The sequence below is a fragment of the Ambystoma mexicanum genome, chromosome 8, assembly GCF_040938575.1.
Source record: "Ambystoma mexicanum isolate Mex_15411 chromosome 8, UKY_AmexF1_1, whole genome shotgun sequence".
Taxonomy (NCBI): domain Eukaryota; kingdom Metazoa; phylum Chordata; class Amphibia; order Caudata; family Ambystomatidae; genus Ambystoma; species Ambystoma mexicanum.
In genome coordinates this window covers 1359407285-1359420615 of record NC_090929.1, presented here as the reverse complement: position 1 = coordinate 1359420615, position 13331 = coordinate 1359407285, and the positions used below count along the sequence as shown (strand labels likewise).

The 13331-nt window shown below is 43.8% G+C and overlaps 1 protein-coding gene across 4 annotated transcripts in view; it reads left to right on the top strand.

Annotated features, from left to right (window-relative positions):
- The window catches only part of PTPRE (protein tyrosine phosphatase receptor type E), a 2259327-nt gene that overhangs the window by 1966084 nt on the left and 279912 nt on the right, over positions 1-13331 (top strand). The gene's annotated exons all lie outside the window — the stretch shown is intronic.

Below are 13331 nucleotides of genomic sequence, written 5' to 3'. Positions count from 1 at the left end.
AAAATATGTATTCGAAAATATGACAGGATACCTAAAAAATACATATACATTTTGAAATCCAAAGCCGTAGCTTTTACATTAATGTGGGCTAGGCTGGTGTATCCATACACATGGTTATTTGTATGTTTGGTTAATAGTGCAGAGCACCCTGCCAAACCTTTAACTACAGTCCAGAGGGGAATGTTGAGCACTGGTGAAGGCAGCCCATCATCTGGTCATTGCTACCTGCCAGATTACAGCTATGTTAAACAGATAATTCCCTCCACTCTTTTGTATGCCGCCATGTTGTGCAATCATCTCAAGGGCAGATATGGAAAATCACTGTGACCACAAAAGTGATGGGTGGAAGGTTTTGAACAAATCTGTACCACTGGTAATGCTCTGGGAAACCTTCCACACCACCGTTTTTTAGCCCGTCTGCGCCATTGCAAAAGTGGTCCAGCCATATGCAAATCAGTCAGGTACTGCCACCAATGGTAGCAGCCAAGCCCGAACTGCTAGGCCACGTCCCCTCTGCACGGAAACACAAACAACCCCAGACATGTTTCGGCCTAGTTGAACCTCCTCAGTGAGCTGTAGCTTGGTTCCCTATGGTGCAGCGAGCAAGGGACCCACGTCTGGGCATACCCTCTCTCACATAGTGAGACAAACTGTGACCACAAAAGTGATGGGTGGAAGGTTTTGAAAAAATCTGTACCACTGGCAATGCCCTGGGCAACCTTCCACACCACCGTTTTTTAGCCCATCTGCGCCATTGCAAACGGGGTCCAGCCATATGCAAGTCAGTCATGTACTGCCACCAATGGTAGCAGCCCAGGCCGAACTGCTAGGCCAGGTCCCCTCTGCATGGAAGCACAAGCAACCCCAGACATGTTTCGACCTTGTTGGGCCTCCTCAGTGAGGTGCAGCTTGGTTCCCTATGGCGCAGCGAGCAAGGGACCCACGTCTGGGCATACCCTCTCTCACATAGTGAGACAAACAGTGACCACAAAAGTGATGGGTGGAAGGTTTTGAACAAATCTGTACCACTGATGACGCCCAACAAGACTGAAACATGTCTGGGGATGCTTGTGGTCTCTTGCAGTAGGGATGTGACCTAGCAGTTCGGGCTGAACTGCCCCTTTTGGGGTAGGACCAAGCCTGATTTGCATATGGTTTTTCCCCTTCTGTAATGGCTTGGCAGGCTGAAAAACGATGGTCTGGAGGTTTTGCCCAGAGCTTAGCCTGTGGTTATGATTCATTCAAACCTTCCAGCCATCACCTTTGTGTTTTGCTAAAGTCACCCCGAGTGGGACGGGTATGCCCAGACGTGGGTCCCGAGTCTGCCGTGCCTAGAGACCCAAGCTACTCCTCACTGATGATGCCCAACAAGGCTGAAATATGTCTGGGGATGCTTGTGGTCTCGTGCAGAAGGGATGTGACCTAGCAGTTCGGGCTGGACTGCCACTTTTGGGGTAGGACCAAGCCTGATTTCCATATGTTTTTTTCCCGTTTCTGTAATGGCTTGACAGGCTGAAAAACGATGGTCTAGAGGGTTGCCCAGAGCTTTGCCCATGGTTAGGATTTAATCAAAACCTTCCAGCCATCACCTTTCTGTTTTGCCCATGGAAAATCACTGTGCCTTTGTTGATGTGACAAGCCATTCTCTAGCTTGTATTCGTCTGCAGGACACATGACAGAGATGTTTCAGCAAACCTACTGTCAGGAGCTGTGCTTCCTCTGCTCGGTTTAATGAGTAAATGGCTGTCTTGCAAGAAAGTAAGCAAGCCTACTGTAAGCGGAGGACATCATTTGTTACCAACATCACAAAAATGCACTTGTTGCTTTGAGAGGGATGGGCCATCCATTGAAATCATGATGAAATTGCAACGCAAGCCACTGCAAATAAAAGATAGGCACTGGACATTAGTGCCTACCCAGTCCCTAGCCCAAATCAAGGGAAGGAGGTGGTGAGGATCAGTGCTCTCAATGTATCCCATGTCAAGTGTAAGAAGCAAATCCAGTTATATTTATTTTTATTTTTATTTTGGGACCTGTATTCATCTTTTCTAGAAGTAATACACCGCAAAGAATAATAATAAAACAGGATCAGCTTCTCATAAATGATTTTGCACCCTTTGAGGGCTCTGGGGTAGCGGTTGCAATATTATCAGCCTTCTTTGTTTGCAGAGTTTGAATGTTTTTCTTTATTTAGGTCTGGATATTGTATCTGAACAAAACGTAAATACACACGGTATAGAGTCTATTTAATAAATTAATTTACATCAAGAGCTTTTCCACCGAAAATGTTTTATTGAATCACGTTTTCATCGAATGAACTAAATATTGAATTTTCATATATCGATAATGTACTGTTTTCAACATGAAATATAATAATGTAACCTTATAAAAGTTTAAGGTATCATTTTTTTTGGGTGGGGTAAAGGGTAACATTTGCTTGGGAATGTTTGGGGTGTTTTTAAGGGCGGAAAACGGGTTTGGGGGAATCCCCCAATAATTATGAATTAATATTCGGAATACAGGTTTATGGGGGATTGGTGGGCACAATTGGTGGGCACAATTAAAAAAAATAAAAATGAATTCAGTATACACGTTTTCGGTATAAAATTTTCTTTAGATAAACGCTTTTAGTTATGTGAATCTACATTCGGTGAATACGTTTTAGGTGAAAGGATTACGTTCATACTTAGGTGTAAAACATTCAGTGAAAAGACATGTAACCAATACACACAGCAGAAAGGGGGCATGAAGTACCAATAAGGAGTGATGATATGTCAGTAGAACATTCAACAGTTTTTGTTGATGGTACAGTGCACTGTGCCTTTATATTGGTGGATCAGAGGGTCTCCATCATGATGTATTCCATGTGGCAGGGTAGGAAGGCAGGGTGATATGTCCAGCATATAGCATCCCCAATAGATAACCACCACATTCTACCTTTTCTGAACAAGTCATATCTGCTGCAGCATCGCATCCCTCTCCCCAACGCTTAACTCATTTACGGGCACAAGCTGGGCGCCTGCAGAGCTCCACACTTGGCTGTTTGCTGTCCACTTAGCTCAGTCATGTTTATTAAGCATATGTAGCTATGCAGCGTATATGTTGCATGAGGTACAATGAATGTTGGTGCATGTGCATGGGGTAATTATAGGTGGGGACAGGGGGTTTTGTGTCCCCCCACTATTGTGGCATGGCTTTTTGTCCCCCCCATCTTTTGGCAGAGGACTGGGGGCATCGGAATCATCAATTATGTAATTTGACAGCGCGAGCCTAGCTGGATTGCCCAGCCAGGCTCGCGCTGTCTCATTACATAATTGATGATTGCAGGTGGCCACAGTGAAGCATGTTTGGGGCCGGATGACCTGCACAACTCAGCCCTTCTCCCTGGCTGGCCCAGGGTGCTGGACTGGGTGGTGCAGAGCCCTGCGCCTGCGCTGTCATCATGCTGTCAGCACCGCAGCACTACCGCATGGTAGAGCCTCTGAGCGTCGCTTTCTGGCTTCGTGCTTGTACGTCACAGACAGGAACTAGGAAGCTCATCGAGCTTCCTGGTTTCTGTCTGTTGGTGAGTGTGCGGGAGGCTAGCTAGCTAGGTATTAACTTGAGATACAGCCCGGCATTCAAAAGCAGAGCAGAGGCAAGTTTTCTTTTTCTTTTTTAAATTGTGCTTGTATGTGTGTTGGGGAGCTGCGGGCCCCTGATAACCCAAGTGAGGTGTCCCAATTGGACAATGTGTGAACAGAGTTCAAACTTGGAATCATTAAACAGGTCAGGTGGCAGTGCACATTGGATAGCAGGTTTGTTAAGAGCCAACACTTGTAGTGATTAGTACAATGCACCCATCTGGATAAACAGTGTACACTAGCTAACACCTGTTTTTTAAAATACTGCTCGAACATAACAGTTTGTACTGAGCTCATAGATGGAATCATCAGTGCATAGTTCACACTTGGGGTAGATTGCACATAGTTCCCGCTTAGAATAGTGTACACAGTGTGTAAACCACTTGCAGCTACGATAGTCTGTACAGAACTTGCAAGCGGGATAGTATCAAGACTTTTCACAGCCGGGATCATATCCTTTGCAAAGTATGTACACCACACTCCAGTGCTTTAAATGAGGGGAAAAGATGAATGCGGGCAGGGGCGGACCAGCCGTAAACTTTTGAGGGTGCTGGATGACAGTTTTAAAAGCTGGTCATGAGTGAACCTATTGCACTGTTGATCCCCACCCTGAGCCCAGGAGGCTGAATAGATATTACACCTTCCTTTGACCAATTAAATGCATCTTTCACCCACACTCACCAGGGGCATAGCCAGGATTGTGTAAAGTGGGGCCTCGAGCTAATGTCGTAGGGCTCATACTAAGGTGAGCCCTAAGAGGGACCTGGGCTTGTTCTGCCCCCGAGACGAATCCGTAGGAGCTACTGAGCATAGCGAGAGAGACAGCAAACCAACGAAGGTGGGTTCAGAGGGGTTCCCCCCGAGAAAAATGTTTCAATAGGTGATTAAAATGGTGAATTTTACAGTACACTTTCTGTGATACATTAGGTAAAAAGTCAGACAGTTTACAATCGGTTTTGTAGGGTGAGACATGAAAAAAGTCGATTAGATGTCAAGTCATCAAAAACGCACAGTAGCATTTTCAAACACATTTTCATAATGCCTTTGCTCACTGTATGCCAGTGCTATGCATGTGTAAAAAAACATTTCAAACTGATTCTGCCCAAACATGTCCCTTCTGCTGCACCTATATATGCCAGTATGCCCACATTAGAAAATACTCATGTTTGCTTTCCCTTGATGCCAGTAATTATATTATAATGAAACATTGTCATACTGGCCTGGCTCTGCCAATATATGGCACATCCCCACATAAGAACATGCTCCTGTTGGCTTTGCCTTAATGCCGGTTAAAAAGAACCATGTCACTGTAAGAAAACATGCCCCTGCTGGCTAGCTGGTACAAGAGCTCAGCGGGTTGAGCACTCACTGCTATAACCTGAGTGCAATCTGCAGTTCACAAATTCAAATCCTGAATCAATTTAGCCCTTTATCCTTCTGAGGTTGAAAAATTAGTACCAACTTTGATTGGGTGATACTTTCATATAAATATATTCTCTGTTCAGTGCTTTGGCGAAAGCGATATAAAAATTACAAATCATTATTATTAGTTGCATTTGCCCCCTGACGTCTGTAAAAAAACGTCATGCGACTTTTAGAGACTGCAGGAGTCGCCAGGAGTGGGGCGAACTTTGTGGGTGCATGCATCTAACTGTTCACATATTCTAATGACACTATTCCAGTCAGCTTAAATTAAATGTTAAAAGCTGTTGACGCTCTGTGTCAGAACACACACTTAAGAACTGCCGTGAGAATGAGCTGTCTTCTGTCTCTCATTCCCTGCTCACTCCATTGAGGTGCAAGTACCGAGTCACCCATCATGATTTCAATTGCCTAAATATGTATGCATACAAATTCAGGTGCTAGCAAGGACATGTGTTAAATTATTACTAATTGCTAGGCCTTTGTTAAATGTGCAACCTCCCCAAGCACTGTTTATTGTCAGGTCCTGTCCTGCCATGGCTTTGTAGTTCAACCAGGTCCTGTCAACATAGCCCAGAATTTCAGGGATGGGGGGATAAAGCCTGGTATGCTCAATGGCCGTTGCGACACTGTTTGCATGTCTTATTGTGTATGTACATATTAATAGTGTGTGCACACAGTGCATGTCAATGGATGTGCTGGGTGCATGTATGTGTGAGTGACTGTGTGCAAGCATATGTGTGTTGTCTTTTGTGTCTGAATGATAAATTCCGAGTGGAATGAAGTTTGTGGATGTAATGTGTCACTGGGTGAATGGCAGGTCCGGCTGAAGATGTGTGGGGGCCCATTTTCAACATGATGGTTGGGGGCCCCCTGATTAGAGTGAAAACAGTCTGAGGCACCCATTGGATGCATACATTACAATGGTGGAAAAAATAAGGTTAATAGCCGCCAGTTATCACAAGGCGGCCAGCCAGCAGGGAGTTTAAACTCTAAATACCCACCGAAGAGCTCTAAAACCTTCTTTGCCAGCAAGTGGTTGATGTGGAGGAACCAGTGTTAGAAGGCCTTGAGGTAACACTTCTGTGTATGCCGTGATAGAGAAAACACAGCTTGTAATGCGAGCGCTGCAAAGTGTACATTTTAAGCCACAGACGGAAAATAGAGAAAAATTAATATATTGCAGTGTTACAAGACTACTGACTGGCAACTCGGGGGCACCTCTGAGGCCCGATGCCGCTTTCATTTGAAAAGATTAAAAGGCCCTGATGCCATCCATGGTGAATGGGTATGAATTGTGTGTGTGAATGTATGTATATGTGTGCGCGAGAGGCGCTTGGCAGGCATGGTATTTGTTTATGGGCATCAAGAAGGAAAATATGAAATATTACATGGCTGGATTGTCCTTTTTGGGGCAGCCATTCTAGCCCTTACTTCGACATTACTTTATTCTGGGCATCTTGCTAAAGCAAGCATGTTATGTGTTATTAATTGGTTAGACTGGGCATTTTGGGGCAGCCATTCGAGCCCTTTCTTACTGTGTCAGTGGCTGTCATGGGATTTTGTATTGGCATCATAATCAGTCAGCAACTCTTGCGGGTGGCATGCAGTTCTCGGCCTTGAAGGTCTGGGTTGGAGGTACATCAATAGAGTGAATTCTAAAATCCCACTCTGGTGTTATAAGTTTCAGAAGACTGGTGTGTCTTTAGAATTGAAGTGTAAAGATATGCCACCAGTCTTATGAAAGTTATAACAGAGCATCGGCAGGGGACTCTTGTGGTGTAGTAGTTTAGTGTTATCTCTCGGAGCCACCATCCACCGATCCTCCGCCCCGCCCATTTCCTTCAGTTGTCATGTCCCCCCCAACATTTTCAGCAAAGATACTCCACTGTGCATGTGGTCATGTGCAGTATATCTGGTATGAGAGAAGTAGAGTGTATTCTGAAATATGTAGTCTTTGGGACTTCCTCACATAATGAGGTACAGGGCATTTGGGGATATGATATCCGAAATATAGTCGAACCTGTGGGGCCTCTGCCTGGAGAGAGGCAGCATGCATTCTTGGACATGTCTGGGGGTTTCTGTCGAATTTGAAACCCGGTGCATTCCTCTGAAGGCATCTGCACTGAGTGAGGGAGAGTGCCTGTTATAGCATGTAGGCCTGTGAGAGCTCTATACAGAGTGATACACTGTGCATTATGTGACATGTACTTCTGCAAAGTCCTTCAGTGAGAGTTACCTGTGTGGATAATGCTCAGATGGGTACATAGAGAGTGAGGCAGAAAGCATTCTGTGAAATTCAGTTCGGTGTTAGCTCTTTCCTAAGTAAGGCAGTGTACCTTCCTCTCTCTGTACTGAGAGAGGAAGTCCATTTTCGAAAACACGTGCATTTTTACTGCCTGCGACGGAATGTATTCTGTGACATGTCATATGGAGGACTCTACTTAGTAACGCAGAGTGCATTCTGTCGTCAGTGGGTGAGGCAGAATTTGGTGCCGGAGGGAACAAGCCCCTCATGGGTCACCAATGAATACCATTTCACTAATTTCCAGGTGTCCGCTTAGGCAATATTACCACTTGAGGTATTACCTTTGGCGGTAATACCACTTGATTACAAGGGGTGGTTTGCCGGTGTAAATCCCCATTTAATGGAGTCCATTGGATATTTTTGACGGTATTACCGCCGCCAGTGTTACCGCTTGGTAATACTGGCGATTTTTGGAGGAAAACATTTTGGAGGTAAAAAGTGGAGGTAACCGGTATTACCTCCACTTGTTTTGCACACACCAAACTCGTAATGAACCCCTGGTGCCTTAATTTACCCACAATTCACTGTGGGGCTTCTAAACTGGGCAAAGAGCGCATTCTGTGAGATGTAGCCCTTCAGAGCAATGTGGACAGTATAAGCCAAGTACATAATGGATTTGTAATTGTGTCGAGCAAGTGCTTTATGGAACATGACTACAAATTTAAAACCAATGATAATCCTGATTCTAGCATTGCTCTATACCTGTACATGTGCCAGGCTGTCAGAATACCTCAGTTTCCAAATGTACATGCATAACTAACTTTAAAGCAATCCTTCTTCTTCTATGAGCATTTGCAAGCTCTGTCACAGTTTCAGCCCATTGGTGGACCGTGAGGCTAGGCAATATTGGCTGATTATTCTCCACATCCTTAGGGTGTATTTCTGTAACAATGCCTCAAGCATTAACCTGATCACAAGCCTCTGCTCTCACAAATACTTTTCTGGTCCCTATTTTTTGTACCTGAACCTCTGCTCTGATTTCCTGCAGACCTATCCAGCAGGATTGAGGCCACACTTTTTCACTGAAGTAGGGCATATAACTGTTGTTTCGTGAGGAACATGAAATATAGTAGTAGATAAATCAACTATGTCCAACGCAAATCATTAAATTCATAGAGTCCTGATGTAGCTGGACCTCGTGGTATGCTGATCCAAGATCAATCCATTTAAAAACTGTTGCACGCTCAATTATTTCAGACATCTTCGGCAGGGTAAATCTTTCAGCCATCACGTTTTTAGACCCCGCAAATCAATACAGTCTGATGTCTCCATTTCTTTTCTTCACTGCCACTATTGGACTGACCCATTCAGAAGCACAGGTCCATTTTAGGATTCCTTCTCATTCAGTCTCTGGCCTCCCGCAATGCTAGTGGCACCCATCTTAACTTGGAAGCCACCAGAACGTCTCCTTCTTTTAGTCTGCTGAGATGCCAGGGAATTTATAATAAGCCCCATAGTGTATAGAAGGCATATCTTTTTATATTAAGTTAGTTACAAGACTTTTATAATGGCCCAAATCACCAATGTTGTGGTCTCAGTGTGACTGGCTTGTCTGGAAGTGGGTGTGTTGTGCCCCTGCCCGGTGTATCCAGACCTTAGTCTTCAGAGGAAAAGGAGTAGGAAGAAGATAAGAGGACAGGAAAGTGGGTGAAACTCCACAGACACTGGGATGGGGTGCTGTAGAAGGGGACAGGCATGATGTGTGATAGCTTGGGTGCATGTGGATTCATTAATGTGGACAATATATTTGTATTGCAGAAAGGATGGTAAGTTCTGAATATATTTGGCATGAAACGGCTTGTCTGCAGCTCTCCGATGTTTTGGACTACAACTCCCATGATAACTCGCCATTGACATTACTGAGAAGGGCTTCTAGGAGCAGAAGTCCAAAACATCTGGCAGCCCTGGTTTATGGGAAGTAATTTAGAGGAACAGTAGGTTGTTAATGGCACATGGTGATTGGTTGCATGATGGGCTTGAGGTGTGCTGCTTGTTAGATAATGGGGGCTTTTTGACCCGGAATGTTTACTTTTAAAATTGTTTTCACAGGGCAAATACTGGAATAGTAATTCAGGACTGCAAAGCCGGGATGCCAGATGCAGCCTGATCTAGAACTGTCTCTCGGAAATGTGACTGTTGTTGGAAATGAAAAGGGACAGGGCTGCTGCTATGTATCTGTGGGAAGCTTTTAGGTTATGTTGTAAGCATGGCACTCAGAATGAGGGGATGGAGTAGTGTGATATTCTGATAATATATTGCAGCGTGACAAAAAACAGGATCTTCCGATGATTTCTGATACTTTGGTCAACTTTATTAGTCCATCTATAAGTTCAAATATAAATGGATCGCATTAATTCATTGTACACATTCCTGTCCAAAAGTGCCGTGACAAGGTTTCAGGCACATTGAAGCTTAATCATCAAACCTCTGTAAAATCCGAGCAGTTGGTCAATAGGTCTCCAGTCTCTGCATTACGTTCGTGTTCTTGTTGTTGCATGGGCCAAGGTCACGAGCTCCAGGCACACAAGAACAGGTTCTCCATGTTTATTAATAAACAAGAACTTTTTTTATCTATTATGTCAGACAGCAGAAATGTTTACAGTACATACTTTTGTGAACCGGGAAAGCTAGTTTATAAAGGTTTTTTTTTAACGTGCTGCTGAATTTCTCTTCTTGCACGAGGTGTGATATGGGAGTACTCAAACGCTGCTTCACCCAACTGCAGCTATGGCGGGAAAGTCTGTAAATTGCTAATGCTCATTAGTATTCATTCCATGGTGATGTGCATGTGTGACCTCGGAATGCAAAAGCAAAACAAAGACGCGTATGAGGGACCGTTATAAACACATATTTTCCTTACAAAAAACAACATATAATATACTCAAATGTATGTACGATTTATTTTATAACGCACATCTATATATATATATATATATATTTTAGTAAATTGCATGTATCATAGGATGAAATCCTGAACCCACATTGCGCCTGATCATTTGACTACCCCTAGGCAGCCTTATCTCACCCCCCGCCCCTCCCAGGATGCGCGCATACTGCTCACACAACACCATTTGCAGAATCCATTACCTTTCCACTCCTCTTCCCCCCCCCCCCCTTTGCTTTAAGTGCTCCTGTTCTACTTTTGATCGACCCTCACTTGGTGTGACTACTTGCCTGTTCTTAACTGTATTCTCTCCACGCTACGTTGCCGGACTCTACTCGCCTTCCTCCACATTCTGCTTCAGCTGCCTAACCTCAGATTGTAACGCATCACTGAGGCTAGCACATTTTCCAGCTGTGTGTTACTTGCCTACCATTTGCTGTTTTCAAACTGTTGGTTTTCCTCCTCTACTTTATTGCCATATCTGGGCCTCCCGAATCTGTTCGATTTGCTAAAATCTCGACCTTCTCTACCTTCTAGCCTTCTTATAACTCAACGTCATGCTTATTTACTCACCTGTAGGAAAAGCTGTATCTGCCAAGCTTTTAAAGTGCTTGCTGTGTTTACAAGAAAGTATGCTTTTTTACGCCCTGTTGGAAAAGTGAATCTCCCTATCTGCTCATCTCCACCTGTGTTTTAAAAAAAAAGTATGCTTTTCACTTGCATGTAGGATAGTTGAATCTGCTAATTCTGCTTTTTGCAAAAAGTGTTCCCCTCCCTCCTCTATGTGACTCTCAAATTGTCTCTTCCTGAAGTTGCACTGCCGTGTGGCTAACTGGTCGTGCTCTGCAGTTCCCCCCTCACTCCCCTCCGTCCTTCTCACCACTCTTCACAATGATGCTCTCAATCTCTTGCGTTTTCTCTAACTGCTTCTCTATCACCTATCCTACCCCTCAGACTAAGACTGCAATGAAAAGGTTCAAGAAGGATATCCTGATTTCCAGCCCTGGGCTGGCCATTGCTGACACCTGTGTCAACGCTTCCTCCAGGCAGACCCTGCCTGATATCCTCATTTTCATTCCCTCCCCAACCTTTTCGGTTACTCACATGGTCTCTGTATTCTCCTCTGTCTCTTCCTCTCCCGTAAATGGTGGCACCCGTTGAGAGGTACTCTTGGCATCTTTCCTTTCCTCAAGGGTCCCCATTAATGCCTGTCAGAACGGCACTGTCATGGCCCAGGGCCCTCAACCCAACCTCCTACTTCTTGATAGGCGCCTCCTGTCTCTCACCAACTTCCTCCTCCCTTCTCACTTCTCACTTACTGACTGTAAGTTAGCAGGCTACTATGATATTTAACCTCATCCCATGCTTCCTATTCTTTGTATGTATGTCACACAAGCACTTTGAAGAGCCCCCCTTGCAAGTTAACGCATTATAAAACACAAATATTAATTTGCCCTCTAAGGATTTTGAGTAGGCAAATATCATGCTCAGTGTCTCCTACTTTAGCATTGCTAACATTATCCTATGAGTGGAGAGCAACTTTGCAATATCATTTACTTGGCCTGTAAGGGACAATTGGTATGGACTCTGCCTGGCATTAATCATATATAAAATTAGGGAAACAATATTCAGATAACTAGAATGCTTTTCACATAATCTTCAACCTTTCAAAATGATCAGAGTTCCATGGGGGATAGACCTTAACAAATTATATGTTAACTCGCTGATATACAAAAATGGTTTCACTGAGCGCTTGCCGAAACCTACTCAACAATTGAACGGTGGGGTACGTTGCAAACAATCTTGTATGCACTTCATAGTAATTGTGCACATGCAGATTTATGAAATGTTCTTAAACTGCACATAATATAATCACGAGGCTTTACATTGGATTTGCTTGCAAAGTATTGTGGATATGCAAATATCTGAGTTAGAGTTTTACTTCTACAATCCCTCACTTTATACAGAGCCCTGTCAACTAATATTGGAGGCTAGAACAAGAGCTAGGGAGGGGAACGGGTGGAAGAGAACAGGAGAATACCCCTTCCGGCTGAGCAACGAATCAGCAACTTTCAAACAACAAATCATATGTTTTCCCAGTACAGTACAGTGAAGGAAATGTGTGTTTGCTAAAGGATAGGACACTATAGTAATAGCCTAGGAAACGGCACGTTCTATTTCTTTCTATGCTCAGCTGCTGAGGACTTTTCAATATATTAATGGGTTTGCATTTATTGCTTCTTGCATCCCCATGTATCTTGTTCAACTGATAACAGTGAATTTCAAAAGAGGGTACCCTAGTTAAAGAAGAAGGTGCTCTATGTGTTGTAACTGTGAGCATTGCTGCTATTGACATAAAGGGCAACTATATGTGATTTTCTTCAACAGGGTGCCAGAAGAAACCTCGTTAAGGCTCTTGTTGAAGTAAGGCTCTTGTTGATTTTTGGCTAGGCTGTGGTGATCAAAGGTGGGCAAAACTATAGGCTGTGTTATGTGCCCTGTAATTTCACTTTCTATGTCAGAGTTACAATCAGGGCTACGATACGATTTTACTCCATACTTGGAATCAAAAGACTTTTCATGGAGTAGAAAGTAATTGGCTTTGCCAGTAGGGATATTTCATGCTTATTAAAATGTTATTTCCCCTTAGAATTCCTCTTGAGATCAGGCAGTAATATTTGAGTTCCTACTAGTGACACTGCTCTGCTGGTCACTGATTCGAAAAGAGATCAGTGGAACTTTGTGGGTAGAAGCAGGCGGTAGATTCCTATATGTTCATGGTTTCCCGTTTTTGTTGACCACATTGCCCTGTTTTTAGGGAGTAAAATAGTATATGCTGCCTACCTGTAAGGCTGGTTCTGAGTAAATGTCACAACTCACAGAACAACATAATGTGGATAGTGAGCAGAGGCCCATGAATTCTGATCATCATATTCTGTGGTGCAGTTATTCTGATGCAATTATCATCCTTAGATGAATTATGAGAGGGATTTTCTCGTGGCCCTTGAATTACTCCATTGAAATGGCACATGAACTCCTATTGGCATTTTTTCTGACACATTTCTTTCAGTTGCAATTATTCCATTTGTAAAAA